Below are 25581 nucleotides of genomic sequence, written 5' to 3' on the forward strand. Positions count from 1 at the left end.
CTCCATAAAATGAAAAGAACAGCCATAGCAACGTTTGGGTGGATTTTTCAAATTCAGCGCCTTTAGCGAACACCGGAGATCCTCGTCTTTCAATGGAGGAGGGAACAAGTTAAATGCTGGTCCACAGCACTCAGATCTCTCCTTTCCATGTTCAAAACATCGTTCTGAAAGCGATAGTTTCCTCTTCTTCCAGTTGTTGTGGCACCCAAGAACTGAACAATTAATGCTGCTCATGTTTGTACATTTCTAGCATACTGTGTTCCCACGTAGCTAATCATTCGACACAGTGGCAAACCGGAGGTTTCTTCACAAAATGGAGCCGCCCACTCTGACTTTCTGAATAAGGTGAATAGGCGGAATGGGCCGTTATTGCTTATATTACACCTAAAACAAGTATTGATAAGATGATCAGGTGTCACCATTAAAATAATCAAGTTATGTAGCCACTATATAAAGCTATAGGTCGGCATTAGAAGCCCCAAACTCTTGACATAATAGCGAAGGAATGGCAGAACGGGAGCTTGTGTAGGTGCAATTATCTTGAGATTTGATATCAATACCTTGAGAGTAGGGGGCATAGTAGGATGCTGTTCTACCAGTTATTCCATCAGTTGTATTACCATTCCGGTTCTGCCAACTGTTCCGGTTCTGCCAATTTGTAGCCGCTGCTAACTGAGTATCATTTGAGTATCTCATTGCCGGGCCAGGTGTCCTGGTTTTTGGTCATCAAAATATGGTCACCCTACCCATAGGTTTTCTGGAGGATGGGTTTGAATCTCAATTTCACAGTGCCTACCTCTGCTCAACTCCTGGTCAATCCATAAATGGGTAAAATGTCTGCTGTGAGCCAGGGGGATGAATGAAGCCCACAGTGCTTGTTGTAAAATAGGTTAAAGAAAATCGCTAATGCAGCAACATGCAACTGCCAACCCAGTAATCAACAAGTAAAACTCTGCCTACAAGCATGGGACAGAAATAAACCGCAGTCATTTCTGCTTAGCATTGAGTTTTTAAATTGCATTACTGAGGTAGCAGCACAAATTTGCTCTGGTCCAATAGCCAAAATTAGGAAGTGTACTGCCTGAAATTTATGTAGCACAAGGATCCAGTTTTTAAAATCTTTTAATTTGGTCTAAATAACGTGCAGGATTCAGTCAGGGAGGACTTTGGTCTGACAGTGTGTGCCCGTTGGCCACCGATCACCGAGCCCTGCAAACATGGGCATCATGAACAGCAGGTGGTCACACAGCACACACGCTTGCATCAAAGTCCAGAGTTACTGAGAACAAAAGAAGCCAAGCTGTTCGGTAACCTTATGCAGTATAAGATAGAAGGGCGCTGTGATATTTACAGAAACTGCAGCGGAGGATTATGCAGGAATCAGGAAGAGTATCTGCAGAGATCACACGACAAATGTACATTTTAAATTGTCTGTCTCTACAGCTTCCCGAGAAGGGAACCGTAACTTTAAGGACAACTCTTGACCTACCCGATATTTCATCTTCAACACTTTATTACAGGGCTTGTTTTATTTATGTACTTGGTTGGTACTACTTACTGTATGTCTTTAATGTCCACTGGTGCTATCCTTCACCGGGACATGGGCCCCAAGTTGGGGGGCCGGGTGGGAGGTGGGGGGTGGGGTCCCAGAACCTGCGTGCACATGCTTTCACAATATGGAGGAGAGCACTGCAGCAATCTGAGAAAGTAGGTCAGACACGGAACACAGAGAAGGAGAAGAAGGGAGAAAAGAAGGATTGGGATGGAGAGAGAGGAGCAATAAGAAAAGAGGTTCTGGAAAAGAGGTGAGGAGAAAGAACCGGTGTGTGGGGGGGGTGGTACCCTGACAAAGTTTGCTGGTTCCACTGTGATTGTGTAATATTTTTGTGAAGGACTTTCATCAAGGACAGCAAGTAATATTGATTTTTATTATAGAATAATCTGCAAATTTCTTATTGTAGAATTATGTGTATGTGTAATAAAATTTGAAAAATGTAATTTTTGCAATTAATTTAAAAAATTGATTTTTTTTCAAGTGCGTGACAACAGAAAGACAGTTGGTGATCACCCAGTAATAAAATGATTGCAAACATGCAAGACTTGGAGGGCACGACTTAAAATGACATATTACTAAAAGTGAAAAATGCAAAAAGAAAAAAAGTAACATTTATTATTTAATTGAACAGTGTTTCAGTATGACTAAAAATTCTTCTGGCACATTTTGCAAAATGCTGATTTTGTTCGCAAAATCCTGACCAATATGTAGCTATATCGGTTGGCCAGTAATATCGGCTGATATGAGCCTTTCACAAACATACTGATATCTACATTATTTTTGCTGATATGTAAACTTTTATTTTACTAAATAAACAAAGTGGAAAAGCACTTTGTTTATTTAGTAAAATAATTAATAATAATTAGTAATTAATTAATAATAATAGTAATTATAATAATTAGTCTAGCAGAGGTCCAACAGCATTGTTTGAATTTTTCAAGCATAGCTGAGACCCCCATCACCCCTTGGCCATATTAGCTGCAAAACACAGAGGCAAAGTGATTTATTTTCAATTAGAGTGTGTGTTTTACAGTGGTAGCTGTGCTGCCACCTAGGCTGGGTGAAAATAGACGAGAAGTCTACAACCCCTGGCAAAAATTATGGAATCACCGGCCTCGGAGGATGTTCATTCAGTTGTTTAATTTTGTAGAAAAAAGCAGATGATTGCATCATCACCACCAGATGAAGTAATTTCAAATGGCAACTTTCTGGCTTTAAGAAACACTAAAAGAAATCAGGAAAAAAAATTGTGGCAGTCAGTAACGGTTACTTTTTTAGACCAAGCAGAGGGAAAAAATATGGAATCACTCAATTCTGAGGAATAAATTATGGAATCACCCTGTAAATTTTCATCCCCAAAACTAACACCTGCATCAAATCAGATCTGCTCGTTAGTCTGCATCTAAAAAGGAGTGATCACACCTTGGAGAGCTGTTGCACCAAGTGGACTGACATGAATCATGGCTCCAACACGAGAGATGTCAATTGAAACAAAGGAGAGGATTATCAAACTCTTAAAAGAGGGTAAATCATCATGCAATGTTGCAAAAGATGTTGGTTGTTCACAGTCAGCTGTGTCTAAACTCTGGACCATATACAAACAACATGAGAAGGTTGTTAAAGGCAAACATACTGGTAGACCAAGGAAGACATCAAAGCGTCAAGACAGAAAACTTAAAGCAATATGTCTCAAAAATCGAAAATGCACAACAAAACAAATGAGGAACGAATGGGAGGAAACTGGAGTCAACGTCTGTGACCAAACTGTAAGAAACCGCCTAAAGGAAATGGGATTTACATACAGAAAAGCTAAAAGAAAGCCATCATTAACACCTAAACAGAAAAAAACAAGGTTACAATGGGCTAAGGAAAAGCAATCGTGGACTGTGGATGACTGGATGAAAGTCATATTCAGTGATGAATCTCGAATCTGTATTGGGCAAGGTGATGATGCTGGAACTTTTGTTTGGTGCCGTTCCAATGAGATTTATAAAGATGACTGCCTGAAGAGAACATGTAAATTTCCACAGTCATTGATGATATGGGGCTGCATGTCAGGTAAAGGCACTGGGGAGATGGCTGTCATTACATCATCAATAAATGCACAAGTTTACGTTGATATTTTGGACACTTTTCTTATCCCATCAATTGAAAGGATGTTTGGGGATGATGAAATCATTTTTCAAGATGATAATGCATCTTGCCATAGAGCAAAAACTGTGAAAACATTCCTTGCAAAAAGACACATAGGGTCAATGTCATGGCCTGCAAATAGTCCGGATCTTAAGCCAATTGAAAATCTTTGGTGGAAGTTGAAGAAAATGGTCCATGACAAGGCTCCAACCTGCAAAGCTGATCTGGCAACAGCAATCAGAGAAAGTTGGAGCCAGATTGATGAAGAGTACTGTTTATCACACAACTGAATGAACATCCTCCGAGGCCGGTGATTCCATAATTTTTGCCAGGGGTTGTATAATATACAAATACTGAGCGATGTGATGTGGCGACTGCCAATCTGAGTGAGGGCAGTGTGATGTATGTTGATTTGTAGGTATTCATAATAAAGTTCATCTTTAAACTGTAAAACATCAAGTCTCAATTACATTTAGCTGGAATCATTTCTATGTTTTATCTATATATTGGCAGATATATCGGTATCGTAATTTTTTTTCTCCCTAACATCTGTATCAGCCCCCAAAAATCCATATCGGTCAGGCTCTAAAATTCACATCAGGCATCATACCCAGTAAATGCATTGACACGGTGCCTCCTCTAATTTGGTCATTAAGATTCAAGATTCAAAGCTTTTATTGTCATATGCACAGTAAAGAAACATGTTTCCCTGTGCAATGAAATTCTTACTTTGCTGCTCACACTGGATGGCCAAATATATATATATAAATAACTAAGTATAAAATATCTAACTATAAGTAGGGGGGAAAAAATGAAATAACATAAAATAAGCATGCTGGTAAGAACAAGAGAATATAACAAGCAATGTAATAAAAATGTAATAATGTAATAAGAAGAAATATACACTGTAAGAAGGGGAATATATAAGACACTTTAGAGAAAACATACAGCATGTAGGCTCTCATTAAAATTTCAGTCCAGGAAAAAGCTGATCAGGCAAATCATGACTAGAAAGATAGCTGAGTCTCTCCGTCTTGGATGTAAGGCTTCCTTTGTGCTCTTGATATTACATGAGTGCATAATGTTGGGAATACATGGTGGCACGCACAATACACTCAGGGCACTCAGGCTTCTTATCTTCTTTTATTTATATATATATATATATATATATATATATATATATATATATATATATATATATATATATATATATATATATATATATCAGACATCATACCCTATCAGGCATATGCTTTTAAACTCAGATAAAACTGAAGTTATTGTACTTGGCCCCACAAATCTTAGAAACATGGTGTCTAATCAGATCCTTACTCTGGATGGCATTACCCTGACCTCTAGTAATACTGTAAGAAATCTTGGAGTCATTTTTGATCAGGATATGTCATTCAAAGCGCATATTAAACAAATATGTAGGACTGCTTTTTTTGCATTTACGCAATATCTCTAAAATTAGAAAGGTCTTGTCTCAGAGTGATGCTGAAAAACTAATTCATGCATTTATTTCCTCTAGGCTGGACTATTGTAATTCATTATTATCAGGTTGTCCTAAAAGTTCCCTAAAAAGCCTTCAGTTAATTCAAAATGCTGCAGCTAGAGTACTGACGGGGACTAGAAGGAGAGAGCATATCTCACCCATATTGGCCTCTCTTCATTGGCTTCCTGTTAATTCTAGAATAGAATTTAAAATTCTTCTTCTTACTTATAAGGTTTTGAATAATCAGGTCCCATCTTATCTTAGGGACCTCGTAGTACCATATCACCCCAATAGAACGCTTCGCTCTCAGACTGCAGGCTTACTTGTAGTTCCTAGGGTTTGTAAGAGTAGAATGGGAGGCAGAGCCTTCAGCTTTCAGGCTCCTCTCCTGTGGAACCAGCTCCCAATTCAGATCAGGGAGACAGACACCCTCTCTACTTTTAAGATTAGGCTTAAAACTTTCCTTTTTGCTAAAGCTTATAGTTAGGGTTGGATCAGGTGACCCTGAACCATCCCTTAGTTATGCTGCTGTAGACTTAGACTGCTGGGGGGTTCCCATGATGCACTGTTTCTTTTTATTCACCTCTTTTTGCTCTGTATGCACCACTCTGCATTTAATCATTAGTTATTGATCTCTGCTCCCCTCCACAGCATGTCTTTTTCCTGGTTCTCTCCCTCAGCCCCAACCAGCCCCAGCAGAAGACTGCCCCTCCCTGAGCCTGGTTCTGCTGGAGGTTTCTTCCTGTTAAAAGGGGGTTTTTCCTTCCCACTGTCGCCAAGTGCTTGCTCACAGGGGGTCGTTTTGACCGTTGGGGTTTTTCTGTGATTATTGTATGGCTTTTGCCTTGCAATATGAAGCGCCTTGGGGCAACTGTTTGTTGTGATTTGGCGCTATATAAATTAAATTGATTTGATTTGATTTGATATATATATATATATATATATATATATATATATATATATATACACACACATACATATATGGCCTCCACTGAACTATGAATTATCTTTCTGTGTTTCTCTTCAGGCCACTTCTGTGTTTTATTATTTATTTGACAAAACACAAAGTATACAGCATCTATAAATACACCGCGGGACATTTAAGAATGGACGGCAGCAGGAAAAGGTGTGTGCACTTGTGCCGATAGAACTGACTCTGACAATTGAATGGGCTGTGCACGCTTTGCAGATCACACACGTGGCAAATACAAGGAGCTGATTTGGTGAGCAGTGATGAAAAAGTTGAGATCCCTGTGCCAAAAAAAGTACCCCAAGGAGAGAGTTCTGTAAATGAATAAACAAGCTTAGAGCTATAAGACGTTGCATTATAAAAAGATGCCACTTGTCCAAAGGATGACAGTGTAATACACTAAAACTTGCATATAATGGATTCAGGAGGACCATTGAATTTTGTCCATTATAATAGAAATCCGCTATATGTATAAAATGGACAAAATCTGTTATATGTATGTAAAAGATTAGTTACAGTCAAGAGGCGCTGAATGATCTATGGGGAATCTCCAGCTCCAATTAGGCTTACGTATTTCCTCGACTAGGTGTCTTGACTAGAGGTCAAAACTTTATCTGAAAAAAGTAAATGCCTACCTTAAATAAGCACTGTGTTGTATGGCTGGGGGGCCTGGCTGCCTTTTTGTTTCTGTCTTTTGTTTTTCCTTCCAGGTGGCTTGCATTTGGGACTGAGTGGCTGTGTAGCTGAGGTTATCAGCTGATCACCTGTGGCTCGTTAGGACTCACAGCTGTGGTGCATCTATATGGATTGGAACATGGTGGCATTTAAGACTGGAGTATACAGTGTGTATTTGCCAGAGACTCGACCTTGTGACCAGACGGGTGAGATCGTCGTCTCGGGAGCCATCTCATCATCAGTGGATGCAGAGAACGTCCAGGGTTTGATGCACGGTCTGAGAAAGAGGAGGGGGTGAGGTCTCACGCTCGTCAGCACACTTCCTGAGGTACGTTAGATTTTGTGACTAACGTTTATACAGTCAGTAAATGTGGTGTCCCTCACACCTTATTATATTGAGCTGTACGTTAGTCATGTATCGGCTTCCACTGCAGTGGAGTTTTGTGAACTGGATGTTCCATGCCTGCAGGTTGGGAAGCTGATTAGTAATTAAGCCAGGAAGTGTTTGCTGTTTATGTACACCTTTGAGTGGTCTCTCTGTGTGTAGAGTGTGGACTCACATAATGGTTCCTTCTTTCACAGACTCGGTTTGTTGCGGCCACCTGGGGGGTGTCGGCGGGGTCCTTGGGTCCGAACGGCTTCTGGCTCCGGACCGTTAGCGCTGCTGGGAGCGCACCGTATCACCACCACGCCAGACCGCACACTCTTTTGTTGTTTTGTATCACATCACTGTTATGTATTAAATTCAGTTAGCCTTTGTACCGTGCTCTGCTTATTTCATACTGGGTCCTTCAAATGCTGGTCGGTTCTCCGAGCTGCGTCCGACACATAACAGTAGTCTCTGGCCAAACATCACGGACCCAGCGGTAGCAGAGACGGTAACGCGCCGGGAAGGCGGCAGCAGACGTTCAGTAGTTATCCGGATCAGTTGCGGGTGCTCTCCGCCCGGATGGTGCGTGTTTGAGACCCATTACTGAATACTGATTTGTGCTCTCTTGCAGCCGTGTTCCTGTGTTGTGCCTTATCCGTGGGTCGTGGTGGAGTTTGACTGGCGACGGCTTCGCGTCACGCTCCGACCGGATAAGAGGTTTAAACGGGAGCTGCAAGAGTGTGTCTGTAATGGGTGCACGCGCACGGCGGAGCTCTGTGGCACGGGTCGCTGAGCTTCCTGTGTTACAGTTGTAGCCCCGTTTCCCCGGATAAAGATAACTACTGCGTCTGTTGTATCAGCTCCGGCGTTATTTAGTTGAGCACATTTTGGTTGTGTGTTGCACACAGCTGCGCACGGAGATGCAGCTCGTTTGTTTTCTGTCACCAAAGGGGTTTTTTTCATTTTTAGCACTTTGGCTCCCTCTTTTGGTGACTTAGTCACATTACCGTTAAGCTCTTAAGTTAGAACAAGTGTGTTCGATTTGTTTGAGCTTAACGGTATACGTCACTGATTTGTTTTGTGTTAGTTTATTTTGTGTGGGTGTTTTTTGAGTTGGTTTTTGTGTGGGATTTTATTTTTTGTTTTACACTATTTAGTGTCTGGGTCGTGACCCTGCAGTTCTGTCAAAAAAAAAAAAAAAAAAAAAAGGACCCAAGCAACCTTATGTTAGTCTGTTAGTCTTTTTTATTTCTTTCGGTTTCGCCTCCCAGGGTTTGATGGGACGGTCCCCTGGGGGGTCATGGGGGGGTACTTGGGTTGTTTTTTCTTTTTTTTTGTTTTGTTTTTTGTTATGCCCTCTCTTCTCCTCTGACTCCAGCCGGGTGAGCCGTAGTGTCGGCGTTGCTGGAGGGGTGCAGTTTGGTTGTGCTGGGTATTTCCCAGGTGGCCTCTGCACCCGGGAGGGGGGGGGGGGGGTTTGGGGTGTTTTCTTTTTCTTCCCTCTCTTCTCCTCTGACTCCAGCCGGGTGAGCCGTAGTGTCGGCGTTGCTGGAGTGGTGCAGTTTGGTTATACTGGGCGTTTCCCGGGTAACCTCTGCACCTGGGGGGGGGGGGTGTTTTTTGATTCCCTGTTCCACCTCCGGCTTCAGCACGCCTTTGGCCGTCTGCCATCGGCGTGGCTGAGGTTTGGGGCAGTGGGATATACCCGCAGCTAGTGGCTGGTGTAGAAGTCGGAGGAGTGGCGCCGTTTTGTGCCGTTTGCCATAACCGCTGTTCCACTCCTCCCGGTTGGCTTCTGGGGTATAGTCACGGTTGGTGACACTGGACGTGCTTCCAGTTTCCACCGCGCCAAGGGGGTGGGGTTGGGGTTGTTTTGTTTGTATGTTTTTTTTTTCTCTCTTCTTGTTTTTCCCCCCAGTTTCCGCCACCAGGGTTTGACTGTGGTGTCCTCTGGGGGGGAAAGGGCTGTGGGTCCATCTAGCCATAGACGGCCGGGGCTGGGTCCGTTGGTCATGAGGGGAGGCGTCTCCTGGGGTTGACGAGTGGTCCTCTGGGAGGCGCTGGGAGTCCCCGTGGGTGACGTTGGATCCCAGAGGGACCTTGGCTGTGGTTATTACTCCTGGAGCTGGCGGGAAGTCCTCTGGGGGGTGTTGGTCCCTACATGTCGTTTGGGGGGGGGGGGGGGGGTGTTTTAGCACTTTTATTTGTAAGCTTAAGTTTGGGGTTTTTCTTTTCTCCTCTTCCCGGGGTTTGATGGGACGGTCCCCTGGGGAGGGGGGGGTGTTTTGGTTGTTTGTGTTTGTCTTTTTTGTTTTATGACTAAAGACCGAACATGGTTGGATAAAGGCTGACCGCACAGGTTTAAGAACTCCTGGCCACACCTGTGCTAAGTGACTGACTGAAACAAAGGCAAGGATGCAGCCAGAGGAGAGGACATCAACCATTCTGTTGGAAGATGAATGCAGATGCGGTTTCCAGCCATGGTCCCTGGAGGGGGGTGTTTCTCCTGGGCCAGGTTTGTGTGGTCGCCGGGAGGCTTCCCGTGAGGGTGGGGTACTGTTGTATGGCTGGGGGGCCTGGCTGCCTTTTTGTTTCTGTCTTTTGTTTTTCCTTCCAGGTGGCTTGCATTTGGGACTGAGTGGCTGTGTAGCTGAGGTTATCAGGACCTCACCCTGATCACCTGTGGCTCGTTAGGACTCACAGCTGTGGTGCATCTATATGGATTGGAACATGGTGGCATTTAAGACTGGAGTATACAGTGTGTATTTGCCAGAGACTCGACCTTGTGACCAGACGGGTGAGATCGTCGTCTCGGGAGCCATCTCATCATCAGTGGATGCAGAGAACGTCCAGGGTTTGATGCACGGTCTGTGAAAGAGGAGGGGGTGAGGTCTCACGCTCGTCAGCACACTTCCTGAGGTACGTTAGATTTTGTGACTAACGTTTATACAGTCAGTAAATGTGGTGTCCCTCACACCTTATTATATTGAGCTGTACGTTAGTCATGTATCGGCTTCCACTGCAGTGGAGGTTTGTGAACTGGATGTTCCATGCCTGCAGGTTGGGAAGCTGATTAGTAATTAAGCCAGGAAGTGTTTGCTGTTTATGTACACCGTTGAGTGGTCTCTCTGTGTGTAGAGTGTGGACTCACATAATGGTTCCTTCTTTCACAGACTCGGTTTGTTGCGGCCACCTGGGGGGTGTCGGCGGGGTCCTTGGGTCCGAACGGCTTCTGGCTCCGGACCGTTAGCGCTGCTGGGAGCGCACCGTATCACCACCACGCCAGACCGCACACTCTTTTGTTGTTTTGTATCACATCACTGTTATGTATTAAATTCAGTTAGCCTTTGTACCGTGCTCTGCATATTTCATACTGGGTCCTTCAAACGCTGGTCGGTTCTCTGAGCTGCGTCCGACACATAACACACTGAGCATTATGTGCATTAAAAAGACTACATTGAGTCGAGTTACTCTTTTTTTTTCTATGTCCGCTGTGGAGCAGTACCTTAAAATCCCAAAGCCTGATTAATGCTTCTCCAACTCTGTGACCATGCAATGACATCAACATGCATGTTACCGTTTGAAAGTTCTGGGTCGCGTCTTTATTGGAATTTACCACAGGAACAGCAGCTTTTTCTGGATTCATTTGTCCCTCAATGAATTTTCTTCTTTATGCAATCATCAACCTCCAAACCAACAATATGTATAATTTACGTCCATGAATTGTGGGTCATTTGAGCATCTTTATCTGGCTCTGTGTTGTAAAGTTGGTCATATTTGCTGACTTTTCTGCCAAACGTATGATCAAAATGTAAACGGGTGCGCACTGCAAAAACTTTTAAAATATGACAGGAGAGGAAGGAGTGAAACCAGAAAAGTGACAAATCACAGCTCTTTGCACTGTCCGTCATATAGCAGGTGCATGCCAGGTTCTGGAGATCCACGCAGAAGGTTCTGATCTAAAGTGGTTTGGTTTGTCACACCCAGGGATATGTGTGAAACTTAACTCCATATTACAGTGCAGACAACAAGCAGAATTTTTGTTAATAATCAACCAGCCTTGAATTATGCCTTGTCTCGTCTAGGTCCCATGTCTGAGTACGTTTTGATAAAAATAAACACCCAGTCTTTTAATCAAGGAAATACAGTACCCACTTTGTCAGTGCTGAACTTCATTTCATACCTCTGTTACTGGGCACGTCCACACTGCTCTATGTGGTACATGCAAGGGGTTTTTAATGGAAATACATTACAATTGGATGGGACGTTTTGTCCAATGTGAGCAAAAATCCGTTATACAAAATCCGATATGTTGTGAAAGTGTAGGAACACGGACCCACAACAGGGGGCGCAAATGAACGGACAATGGAGGAGTCAAATAACACTGTTTTTACTGTTGTGAAACAGGCACAACAAATACAACCGATTACAATATTGAGACTGAGTTCAATTACAACGGTGTCGTGTGGGCAGGCTCGACGATAGGAGACGTCTGTCCAAGTCGAACCGGAACCAACCCGATTTCCTCTGCCACCGAACCCCGGGAATACTGGAGCCGCCAAGTCCCGAATTCCCAGGTGGCCACTGCCTCCGCTCGTCGGATCCGGTACTGCTGGCAAGAAACAGAAACAGTCAGGTGTGGGTGCGGCTGCACCCAGCAACACGGAGGGTGGAGAGTCCACCTCCACCTCTCGTCAACAACAATCAAGGAGTGTAGGAAGGTGAGTACTTATCCAAATGCTGTCCGGTAGTCAGCTGTCCTACAAATAATCAACAAGAATACAATTATAGTCACACGTATGTGTAGGCGGAGATTGTTACCTCTTTGGTAAGGCGATATCTCGGCAAATGAGGTGGAGATGCCGTCCTGCTGATATACCTCCTTGTTGATTGGGATCAGCTGTCTCCAGTGATGGGTGACAGCTGTCATCCTGGCTGCTCCTGTAAGGCGGCAGCGCCCTCCGGTGCCTGGAGCCCGCACTCCAGGCAGGGCGCCCTCTGGTGGTGGTGGGCCAGCAGTACCTCCTCTTCAGCGGCCCACACAACACCGATATATATGGTGTTTATTACATAGAAACCCAAACAAAAGCATTAGGACTTTTGCTTCTGTCCGATGAGTGCAAATATCCAGTTTATACGACGTCGGTTTAGGCGAGTTTTACTGTCCTCCCAAAGGGTCAAAATGGGTCCAAAATGTCAATAGAAATATTTTAAATTAGTTTTGATAGAGTTTTGATATTGTTTGTTCTTTTTTTTTCAGGCTGCAGCAACAATGGAAATTGAACAAGGCAGATTTAAGACCTGTACTTTCATATGTGAGTTTTGGGCAGTTTAGATTACATTTGTGGGACTAGTAGTAGAAAATCTCAACAAAATCATTATTGAGTATCTTCTTTCGTCTGGTTCTGTAAAAATAGAATGCAGGTAGATGTCGTATTTGCACATTTACCCCATATAAAGTTGAAAGTGTATGGCAAAGATGATGCTGACATCTTTGCAGGAGAATGACGGTCAAAGTCTTTAAGGTCCTAGTGCATCCTGTCTTACTGTATAATTGTGAGACTTCAACACTAACCAGTGACCTAAGGCGAAGACTGGATGTCTTTGGTACTGGGTGTCTTTGGAGGATCAATGGCTTCTACTGGAATGACTTTGCATCAAACAAATGGTTACTTGGGTAGACACAGATGAGGAATATCACTTGCGTGGACGGGGGGCATCTGTTATGACTGGTGGACATGTGCTGCGTTTCTCTGTGCATGATCCAACACATAGCTTCTAGTGAAGGCCAAATTGATGCCTAAATTTCACCTGACAGCAGCAGATAGATGGTTATTTTTGAGAAGTAGAGATGGACCAGTTGTTTACCTAGGTCAGGGGTGCCCAAGTTCAGTTCTCAAGATCTACCTTCCTGACACTCTTAGTTGTCTCCCTGTTCCAACACACCTGAATCCACGAAAGGCTCATTAAAAGCCTGCTAACGAGTCTTTCATACGTAATAAGTAATAAGTTAAACAAAATGTTCTCAAATAAACAACAAATGTATGAAATATTATAAAAAATAAATTCCTAGTAAACAGCTTTTAACAAAACCTTTCCACAAGTAAAACGCAGCACAACAGTTGCAGCATGAAGCCCTGTTCAATTTTATTCAACCTCCATATTTTTTGCCAGAAAAATGAACATGTCCAAAACTGTCACACTGTATAAGGATATTTTTTTAAGAGCATTAATATTAAAGAATCCCTTTACTTTTGTACAATTTATTAGGGCCCGAGTAGGCAACGTCCTACGAGGACCCTATTGTAATTGCGCTGTTTATTATTATTATTATTATTATTATTATTATTATTATTATTTATTATTATTAGGGCCCGAGTAGGCAACGTCCTACAAGGACCCTATTGTAATTGCACTGTTTATTATTATTATTATTATTATTATTATTATTTATTATTATTAGGGCCCGAGTAGGCAACGTCCTACAAGGACCCTATTGTAATTGCGCTGTTTATTATTATTATTATTATTATTATTTATTATTATTAGGGCCCGAGTAGGCAACGTCCTACAAGGACCCTATTGTAATTGCGCTGTTTATTATTATTATTATTTGTTGGGAAAGTGTAGTGACACGGACCCACAACAGGGGGCGTAAATGAACGGACAATGGAAGGAGTCAAATTATAACACTTTACTGTTGTGAATGTCACAACCAAACACAGCAGATTCAGAATGTGCAACAGTCAATTAATAAAGGTGTCGTGTGGGCAGGCTCGACGATAGGAGACGCCCGTCTGGAAACGAACTGGAACCACACGATTTCCACCGCCACCTGAACCCGAGGAATACTGGAGCCGCCAAGTCCCGGAGTACCCAGGTGGCCACCTTCCCGGCGTGTCGGATCTGGTACTGCTGGCAAAAAGCAAAAGACAGTCAAAGGGTGGGTGTGTGAACACCCAGTAACAATGGTGGGAATGCCACCTCCACCTCTCACTCAACACGTTGCAGCGGTCTCAGATGAAAAGGAGCGCCGTCTTGCACAGCCTCCGCAAAAACGACCGGTTCTCCTGCAAACACTCACAATAACAGATTTATAAATCTCACAAAAAAGGGCTGAGAGTATTACCTCCAGATGAAGATGATATCTCGGCAGTTTGGTGGAGGTGTCTTCCTGCTTTTATACCAGATGTGTTGATTAGTGACAGCTGTCACAGCTGTCACGGATGATGGGTGACAGCTGTCACCATGGCTTGTTCCTGAGGCGGCAGCGCCCTCTCGTGCCTGAAGCCCACACTTCAGGCAGGGCGCCTTCTGGTGGTGGGCCAGCAGTACCTCCTCTTCAGCGGCCCACACAACAATTATTATTATTATTATTATTATTATTATTTATTATTATTAGGGCCCGAGTAGGCAACGTCCTACGAGGACCCTATTATAATTGCGCTGTTTATTCTTCTTCTTCTTCTTCTTCTTATTATTATTTATTAGGGCCCGAGTAGACAAAGTGCTACGAGGACCCTATTGTAATTGCGCTGTTTATTATTATTATTATTATTATTATTAGGGCCCGAGTAGGCAACGTCCTACGAGGACCCTATTATAATTGCGCTGTTTATTCTTCTTCTTCTTCTTCTTCTTCTTCTTATTTATTAGGGCCCGAGTAGACAAAGTGCTACGAGGACCCTATTGTAATTGCGCTGTTTATTATTATTATTATTATTATTATTATTATTATTTTTATTATTATTAGGGCCCGAGTAGGCAACGTCCTACGAGGACCCTATTATAATTGCGCTGTTTCTTCTTCTTCTTCTTCTTCTTATTATTATTATTATTATTTATTAGGGCCCGAGTAGACAAAGTGCTACGAGGACCCTATTGTAATTGCGCTGTTTATTATTATTATTATTATTATTATTAGGGCCCGAGTAGGCAACGTCCTATGAGGACCCTATTGTAATTGCGCTGTTTATTATTATTATTATTATTATTATTATTTATTATTATTATTATTAGGGCCCGAGTAGGCAACGTCCTACGAGGACCCTATTGTAATTGCGCTGTTTATTATTAGGGCCCGAGTAGGTAACGTCCTACCAGGACCCTATTGTAATGCGCTGTTTATTATTATTATTATTATTCTCACTTTTGAAATCAAAATTTCGGCCTCTTCCCATGCTGAAAAACTCACCAAACTTTCCAAAGTCGTCCGGCCGGATCCGAAATTCGATATTTTGGGGGCGTCGCGCATGGTCGCAGAAAAATCGTGAAATAGCGCCCCCTAGACATTTTCAAAAACCCCTCCGCTTTGGGCTTTTTTCGTCGTAGCCTCACGAAATTCGGTACACATATTTACCATGCCAGGATGCACGAAAAAGTCTCGTACTGTCATGGTGAAATATCAACAGGAAGTCGGCCATTTTGATTTTAAGTTTCAATTTTGAGCAAATTTTTGCAATTTTTGGCCATTTCCAGTACTTACATTTGAACAAACTCGTCCTAGGGATTTCATTTGATCGTCTTCAAATTTGGTCAAAATCATCACAATACAATGGTGATCAAAAGTTATCAAAAGATTCTAATTAAGTCAAAAGGCGTGGCTGCTAGGGGCTGTCAAACTTTGGCGAGCTTTTCAGAGCACGCCATTTCACTTCGAACGGCTGTCACGCCCACATACTTCATCGTAGATCCTTCAAACCTGCTGGACATGATGAGCGCTCCGCACTGAACATCTACATATCTTAAGTTCCCACCTGCGCCATAGCTCCCCCGGTGGTGGCGGGAAATGTCCTATTTTTACTTTAAGATGTCCTGATGTCACATACTTAACCCAATCAACTTCATTCAACTTCTAAAACATGCAGAACAAATTGGTGAACATAGGCGATGAACGCCGTGAAGTTACGAGTAACGGTGTCCGTGTGGCGGCGTGCCGAATATTGCCCATGGGTCTGCTCCAAACAGGAAGTCGGCCATTTTGAATTTTCTTGTCATTTTGGCGTGATTTCCACATGTTGTATTTGAACGAACTCCTCCTAGGGATTTTATCCAATGCACTTCAAATTTTTTCCACATCACCCACAGATAATACTGAACAAAAGATATCGAAAGCTTTTCTTTATGTCGAAGGGTGTGGCCGCTATGGCGCCGCCATTTTGACCCTTCTCCATGGAACATTATACTTAAACAGGTACTGATTTCACATACTTAGCAACATCAACTTCCTTCCACTTCTAAAACATGCAGAACAAGTTGGTCAATATAGGCGATGATCGCCGTGAACTTACGAGTAATGGCTTCTGTGTGGTGGCGTACCGAATATCGCCCCTTCGCCATGAAATTACGTTCTTCCTTTTGACGGCTTTAATTTTGTCACATCATCATGAAAATTGATACACAGGTCAAGCACGACAACCTCTTACAATTCATATGGGCGTCGCCCATGGGCGGGGCAAAATGCCTCAATAGCGCCCCCTTGAAACATTGAAAAACCCCTCCCCATAGGGGTTTTTTTGGAGTAGGGAGATGAAAATTGGCACACATGTGAACTTGCATAGACGTACAAAAAAGTCTCTTGCACCATAGGTCTACTCCAAACAGGAAGTCGGCCATTTTGAATTTTCTTGTCATTTTGGCATGATTTCCACATGTTGTATTTGAACGAACTCCTCCTAGGGATTTTATTCAATGCACTTCAAATTTCTTTGACAGCATCCAAAGATGATACTGACCAAAAGTTATCGAAAGCTTTTCTCTATGTTGAAGGGTGTGGCCGCTATGGTGCCGCCATTTTGACCCTTTGCCAAGGAACATCAAGTCATGATAACTCCATGCTTTGCCTGATTGACTTGAAACTTCACATGTATGATGACGGTTGGCCCCTGAACACACCCGGCCCCTCTGTTTGTACACTGAGCGCCCCCTAGTGGATGAACAATCAACATGTCATAACTCCTTGATGCATTGTGTGATTTGTTTAAAATTTTAACTGTGTGATGACTGGTTGCCCCTGCATGCACATGCCCACATGTGGTCACAAGGGCACTCACTGCCCTGGGTAGGCGGTTGCGCGGAACGAGGGCCCGTATATGACTGCTTGCAGTCCTAGTTATTATTATTATTATTCTCACTTTGAAATCGAAATTTCGGCCTCTTCCCATGCTCAAAAACTCACCAAACTTTACAAAGTTGTCCGGCCGGATCCGATATTCGATATTTTGGGGGCATCGCACATGGTCGCAGAAAAATCGCGAAATAGCGCCCCCTAGAAATTTTCAAAAACCCCTCCTCATTGGGCTTTTTTCATCGTAGCCTCACGAAATTCGGTACACATATTTACCATGCCAGGACGCACGAAAAAGTCTCTTACTGTCATGGTGAAATATCGACAAGAAGTCGGCCATTTTGATTTTAAGTTTCGATTTTGAGCAAATTTTTGCCATTTTTGGCCATTTCCACTATTTACATTTGAACGAGCTCGTCCTAGGGATTTCATCCGATTGTCTTCAAATTTGGTCAAAATCATCACAACACAATGGTGATCAAAAGTTATCAAAAGATTCTAATTAAGTCAAAAGGCGTGGCTGCTAGGGGTCGTCAAACTTTGGCGAGCTTTTCGGAGCACGCCATTTCACTTCGAACGGCTCTCACGCCCACATACTTCATCGTACATCCTTCAACCTTGTTGAACATGATGAGGGCTCCGCCCTGAACGTCTACATATCTTAAGTTCCCACCTGCGCCATAGCGCCCCCCGGTGGTGGTGGGAAATGTCCTATTTTTACTTTAAGAGGTCCTGATGTCACATGCTTAACCCAATCAACTTCATTCCACTTCTAAAACATGCAGAACAAATTGGTGAACGTAGGCAACGAACGCCGTGAAGTTACGAGTAACGGCGTCGGTGTGGCGGCATGCCGAATATTGCCCATTCGCCATGAAATTACGTTCTTCCTTTTGACGGCTTTAATTTTGTCACATCATCATGAAAATTGATACACAGGTCGAGCACGACAATCTCTTACAATTCATAGGGCCGTCACCCATGGGCGGGGCAAAATGCCTCAATAGCCCTTGAAAAACCCCTCCCCATAGGGGTTTTTTTGGAGTAGGGAGATGAAAATTGGTACACATGTGTGACTTTCATAGACGTACAAAAAAGTCTCTTGCACCATGAGTCTACTCCAAACAGGAAGTCAGCCATTTTGAATTTTCTTCTCATTTTGGCGTGATTTCCACATGTTGTATTTGAACGGACTCCTCCCAGGGATTTTGTCCAATGCACTTCAGATTTCTTCCACATCACCCACAGATGATACTGACCAAAAGTTTTCGAAAGCTTTTCTTTATGTCGAAGGGTGTGGCCGCTATGGCACCGCCATTTTACCCTTCGCCATGGAACATTATACTTAAACAGGTCCTGATGTCACATACTTAACACCATCAACTTCCTTCCACTTCTAAAACATGCTGAACAACTTGGTGAACATAAGAGATGATCGCCATGAACTTACGAGTAACGGCTTCTGTGTGGTGGCGTACCGAATATCGCCCTTTCGCCATGAAATTACGTTCTTCTTTTTGACGGCTTTAATTTTGTCATATCATCATGAAAATTGATACACAGGTCAAGCATGACAACCTCTTACAATTCATAGGGGCGCTGCCCATGGGAGGGGCAAAATGCCTCAATAGCGCCCCCTTGAAACTTTCAAAAACCCCTCCCCATAGGGGTTTTTTTGTACTAGGGAGATGAAAATTGGTACACATGTCTGACTTGCATAGACGTACAAAAAAGTCTCTTGCACCATTTGTCTACTCCAAACAGGAAGTCAGCCATTTTGAATTTTCGTGGCATTTTGGCGTGATTTCCACATGTTGTATCTGAATGAACTCCTCCTAGGGATTTTGTCCAATGCACTTCTAATTTCTTTGACAGCATCCAGAGATGATACTGACCAAAAGATTTTGAAAGCTTTTCTCTATGTTGAAGGGTGTGGATGCTATGGTGCCGCCATTTTGACCCTTTGCCATGGAACATCAAGTCATGATAACTCCTTCATGCTTTGCCTGATTGACTTGAAACTTCACATGTATGATGACGGTTGGCCCCTGAACACACCCGGCCCCTCTGTTTGTACGCTGGGCGCCCCCTAGTGGATGAACAATCAACATGTCATAACTCCTTGATGCATTGTGTGAGTTGTTAAAAATTTTAACTGTGTGATGAGTAGTTGCCCCTGCATGCACATGCCCACATGTGGTCACAAGGGCACCCACTGGCCTGGGAAGGCGGTCGCATGGAACGAGGGCCCGTATATGACTGCTTGCAGTCCTAGTTAATATTATTATTATTATTATTCTCACTTTTGAAATCGAAATTTCGGCCTCTTCCCATGCTCAAAAACTCACCAACCTTTCCAAAGTCGTCTGGCTGGATCCGAAATTTGATATTTTGGGGCGTCGCACATGGTCGCAGAAAAATCGCGAAATTGCGCCACCTAGAAATTTTCAAAAACCCCTCCTCATTGGGCTTTTTTCATCGTAGCCTCACGAAATTTGGTACACATATTTACCATGCCAGGACGAACAAAAAGTCTCTTACTGTCATGGTGAAATATCGACAGGAAGTCGGCCATTTTGATTTTAAGTTTCGATTTTGAGCAAATTTTTGCCATTTTTGGCCATTTCCACTACTTACATTTGAATGAACTCGTCCTAGGGATTTCATCCGATTGTCTTCAAATTTGGTCAAAATCATTACAACACAATGGTGATCAAAATTTATCAAAAGATTCTAATTAAGTCAAAAGGCGTGGCTGCTAGGGGTCATCAAACTTTGGCGAGCTTTTCAGAGCACGCCATTTCACTTCGAACGGCTGTCAGGCCCACATACTTCATCGTAGATCCTTCAAACTTGCTGGACATGATAAGTGCTCTGCCCTGAAACTTTACATATCTTAAGTTCCCACCTGCGCCATAGCGCCCCCCGGTGGTGGCGGGAAATGTCCTATTTTTACTTTAAGCGGTCCTGATGTCACATACTTAACCCAATAAACTTCATTCCACTTCTAAAACATGCAGAAAAAATTGATGAACGTAGGCGATGAATGCCGTGAAGTTATGAGTAACGGCGTCCATGTGGCGGCATGCCGAATATTGCCCATTCGCCATGAAATTACGTTCTTCCTTTTGGCGGCTTTAGTTTTGTCATATCACCATGAAAATTGACACACAGGTCGAGCACGACAACCTCTTACAATTCATAGGGGCGTCGCCCATGGGCGGGGCAAAATACCTCAATAGCGCCCCCTTGAAACTTTCAAAAACCCCTCCACATAGGGGTTTTTTTTGGAGTAGGGAGATGAAAATTGGTACACATGTGACTTGCATAGACGTACAAAAAAGTCTCTTGCACCATGGGTCTACTCCAAACAGGAAGTCGGCAATTGTGAATTTTCTTGTCATTTTGGCGTGATTTCCACATGTTGTATTTGAACGAACTCCTCCTAGGGATTTTGTCCAATGCACTTCAAATTTCTTCCAGATCACCCAGAGACGATACTGACCAAAAGTTATCGAAAGCTTTTCTTTATGTTGAAAGGTGTGGCCGCTATGGCGCCGCCATTTTGACCCTTCGCCATGGAACATTATACTTAAACAGGTACTGAAGTCACATAGTTAACCCCATGAACTTCCTTCCACTTCTAAAACATGCAGATCAAGTTGTTGAACGTAGGCGACGATCCCCGTGAACTTATGAGTAACGGCTTCTGTGTGGCGGCGTACCAAATATCGCCCCTTCGCCATGAAATTACGTTCTTCCTTTTGACGGCTTTAATTTTGTCATATCATCATGAAAATTGATACACAGGTCAAGCATGACAACCTCCTACAATTCATAGGGCCTCGCCCATGGGCGGGGCAAAGTGCCTCAATAGTGCCCCCTTGAAAATTTGAAAAACCCCTCCCCGTAGGGGTTTTTTTGGAGTAGGGAGATGAAAATTGGTACACATGTGTGACTTGCATAGACGTACAAAAAAGTCTCTTGCACCATGAGTCTACTCCAAACAGGAAGTCGGCCATTTTGAATTTTCTTCTCATTTTGAAATGATTTCCACATGTTGTATTTGAACAAACTCCTCCTAGGGATTTTATCCAATGCACTTCAGATTTCTTTGACAGCATCCAAAGATAATACTGACCAAAAGTTATTGAAAGCTTTTCTCTATGTTGAAGGGTGTGGCCGCTATGGTGCCGCCATTTTGACCCTTTGCCATAGAACATCAAGTCATGATAACTCCTTCATGCTTTGCCTGATTGACTTGAAACTTCACATGTATGGTGACTGTTGGCCCCTGAACACACCCAGCCCCTCTGTTTGTACACTGAGTGCCCCCTAGTGGATGAACAATCAACATGTCATAACTCCTTGATGCATTGTGTGATTTGTTTAAAATTTTAACTGTGTGATGAGTGGTTACCCCTGCATGCACATGCCCACATGTGGTCACAAGGGCACCCACTGGCCTGGGTAGGCGGTCGCGCGGAACGAGGGCCCATATATCAATCAATCAATCAACTTTTTTCTTGTATAGCGCCAAATCACAACAAACAGTTGCCCCAAGGCGCTCCACATTGCAAGGCAAGGCCATACAATAATTATGAAACACAGTCTACGTCTAAAGCAACATAACCAAGGGATGGTCCAGGGTCACCCGATCCAGCCCTAACTATAAGCCTTAGCGAAAAGGAAAGTTTTAAGCCTAATCTTAAAAGTAGAGAGGGTATCTGTCTCCCTGATCTGAATTGGGAGCTGGTTCCACAGGAGAGGAGCCTGAAAGCTGAAGGCTCTGCCTCCCATTCTACTCTTACAAACCCTAGGAACTACAAGTAAGCCCGCAGTCTGAGAGCGAAGCGCTCTAATGGGGTAATATGGTACTACGAGGTCCCTAAGATAAGATGGGACCTGATTATTCAAAACCTTATAAGTAAGAAGAAGAATTTTAAATTCTATTCTAGCATTAACAGGAAGCCAATGAAGGGAGGCCAACACGGGTGAGATATGCTCTCTCCTGCTAGTCCCCGTCAGTACTCTAGCTGCAGCATTCTGAACCAACTGAAGGCTTTTTAGGGAACTTTTAGGACAACCTGATAATAATGAATTACAATAGTCCAGCCTAGAGGAAATAAATGCATGAATTAGTTTTTCAGCATCACTCTGAGACAAGACCTTTCTGATTTTAGAGATATTGCGTAAATGCAAAAAGGCAGTCCTACATATTTGTTTAATATGCGCTTTGAATGACATATCCTGATCAAAAATAACTCCAAGATTTCTCGCAGTATTACTAGAGATCAGGGAAATGCCATCCAGAGTAACGATCTGGTTAGACACCATGCTTCTAAGATTTGTGGGGCCAAGTACAATAACTTCAGTTTTATCTGAGTTTAAAAGCAGGAAATTAGAGGTCATCCATGTCTTTATGTCTGTAAGACAATCCTGCAGTTTAGCTAATTGGTGCGTATCCTCTGGCTTCATGGATAGATAAAGCTGGGTATCATCTGCGTAACAATGAAAATTTAAGCAATACCGTCTAATAATACTGCCCAAGGGAAGCATGTATAAAGTGAATAAAATTGGTCCTAGCACAGAACCTTGTGGAACTCCATAATTAACTTTAGTCTGTGAAGAAGATTCCCCATTTACATGAACAAACTGTAATCTATTAGACAAATATGATTCAAACCACCGCAGCGCAATGCCTTTAATACCTATGACATGCTCTAATCTCTGTAATAAAATTTTATGGTCAACAGTATCAAAAGCAGCACTGAGGTCCAACAGAACAAGCACAGAGATAAGTCCACTGTCCGAAGCCATAAGAAGATCATTTGTAACCTTCACTAATGCTGTTTCTGTACTATGATGAATTCTAAAACCTGACTGAAACTCTTCAAATAGACCATTCCTCTGCAGGTGATCAGTTAGCTGTTTTACAACTACCCTCTCAAGAATCTTTGAGAGAAAAGGAAGGTTGGAGATTGGCCTATAATTAGCTAAGATAGCTGGGTCAAGTGATGGCTTTTTAAGTAATGGTTTAATTACTGCCACCTTAAAGGCCTGTGGTACATAACCAACTAACAAAGATAGATTGATCATATTTAAGATTGAAGCATTAAATAATGGTAGGACTTCCTTGAGCAGCCTGGCAGGAATGGGGTCTAATAAGCATGTTGATGGTTTGGATGAAGTAACTAATGAAAATAACTCAGACAGAACAATCGGAGAGAAAGAGTCTAACCAAATACCGGCATCACTGAAGCAGCCAAAGATAACGATACATCTTTGGGATGGTTATGAGTAATTTTTTCTCTAATAGTCAAAATTTTGTTAGCAAAGAAAGTCATGAAGTCATTACTAGTTAAAGTTAATGGAATACTCAGCTCAATAGAGCTCTGACTCTTTGTCAGCCTGGCTACAGTGCTGAAAAGAAACCTGGGGTTGTTCTTATTTTCTTCAATTAGTGATGAGTAGAAAGATGTCCTAGCTTCACGAAGGGCTTTCTTATAGAGCAACAAACTCTTTTTCCAGGCTAAGTGAAGATCTTCTAAATTAGTGAGACGCCATTTCCTCTCCAACTTACGGGTTATCAGCTTTAAGCTACGAGTTTGTGAGTTATACCACGGAGTCAGACACTTCTGATTTAAAGCTCTCTTTTTCAGAGGAGCTACAGCATCCAAAGTTGTCTTCAATGAGGATGTAAAACTATTGACAAGATACTCTAACTCCCTTACAGAGTTTAGGTAGCTACTCTGCTCTGTGTTGGTATATGACATTAGAGAACATAAAGAAGGAATCATATCCTTAAACCTAGTTACAGCGCTTTCTGAAAGACTTCTAGTGTAATGAAACTTATTCCCCACTGCAGGGTAGTCCATCAGGGTAAATGTAAATGTTATTAAAAAATGATCAGACAAAAGGGAGTTTTCAGGGAATACTGTTAAGTCTTCTATTTCCATACCATAAGTCAGAACAAGATCTAAAATATGATTAAAGTGGTGGGTGGACTCATTTACTTTTTGAGCAAAGCCAATTGAGTCTAATAATAGATTAAATGCAGTGTTGAGGCTGTCATTCTCAGCATCTGTGTGGATGTTAAAATCGCCCACTATAATTATCTTATCTGAGCTAAGCACTAAGTCAGACAAAAGGTCTGAAAATTCACAGAGAAACTCACAGTAACGACCAGGTGGACGATAGATAATAACAAATAAAACTGTTTTTTGGGACTTCCAATTTGGATGGACAAGACTAAGAGACAAGCTTTCAAATGAATTAGAGCTCTGTCTAGGTTTTTGATTAATTAATAAGCTGGAATGGAAGATTGCTGCTAATCCTCCGCCCCGGCCCGTGCTACGAGCATTCTGACAGTTAGTGTGACTCGGGGGTGTTGACTCATTTAAACTAATATATTCATCCTGCTGTAACCAAGTTTCTGTTAGGCAGAATAAATCAATACGTTGATCAATTATTATATCATTTACCAACAGGGACTTAGAAGAAAGAGACCTAATGTTTAATAGACCACATTTAACTGTTTTAGTCTGTGGTGCAATTGAAGGTGCTATATTATTTTTTCTTTTTGAATTTTTATGCTTAAATAGATTTTTTGCTAGTTATTGGTGGTCTGGGAGCAGGCACCGTCTCTACGGGGATGGGGTAATAGGGGGATGGCAGGGGGAGAGAAGCTGCAGAGAGGTGTATAAGACCACAGCTCTGCCTCCTGGTCCCAATGCTAGACAGTCACAGTTTGGAGGATCCCAAAAAATTGGCCAGATTTCTAGAAATGAGAGCTGCTCCCTCTAAAGTGGGATGGATGCCGTCTCTCCTAACAAGACCAGGTTTTCCCCAGAAGCTTTGCCAATTATCAATGAAGCCCACCTCATTTTTTGGACACCACTCAGACAGCCAGCAATTCAAGGAGAACATGCGGCTAAACATGTCACTCCCGGTCCTGATTGGGCAGGGGCCCAGAGAAAACAACAGAGTCCGACATTGTTTTTGCAAAGTTACACACCGATTCAATGTTAATTTAGTGACCTCCGATTGGCGTAACCGAGTGTCATTACTGCCGACGTGAATTACAATCTTACCAAATTTACGCTTAGCCTTAGCCAGCAATTTCAAATGTCCTTCGATGTCGCCTGCTCTGGCCCCCGGAAGACAATTGACAATGGTTGCTGGTGTCGCTAACTTCACATTTCTCAAAACAGAGTCGCCAATAACCAGAGTTTGATCCTCGGCGAGTGTATCGTCGAGTGGGGAAAAACGGTTAGAGATGTGAACGGGTTGACGGTGTACACGGGGCTTCTGTTTA

At 42.8% G+C, this 25581-nt stretch overlaps 1 protein-coding gene and 1 long non-coding RNA gene across 10 annotated transcripts in view; both read left to right on the forward strand.

Annotated features, from left to right (window-relative positions):
• The window catches only part of LOC117530735 (potassium voltage-gated channel subfamily C member 1-like), a 121389-nt gene that overhangs the window by 48486 nt on the left and 47322 nt on the right, over positions 1-25581 (forward strand). The gene's annotated exons all lie outside the window — the stretch shown is intronic.
• LOC117530738 lies at positions 398-21990 on the forward strand. The gene is made up of 4 exons (XR_004566440.1): positions 398-529; positions 8592-8598; positions 11831-11836; positions 21980-21990. It is a non-coding gene; the product is annotated as an uncharacterized LOC117530738 (long non-coding RNA).

The sequence above is a fragment of the Thalassophryne amazonica genome, chromosome 18, assembly GCF_902500255.1.
Source record: "Thalassophryne amazonica chromosome 18, fThaAma1.1, whole genome shotgun sequence".
NCBI lineage: Eukaryota > Metazoa > Chordata > Actinopteri > Batrachoidiformes > Batrachoididae > Thalassophryne > Thalassophryne amazonica.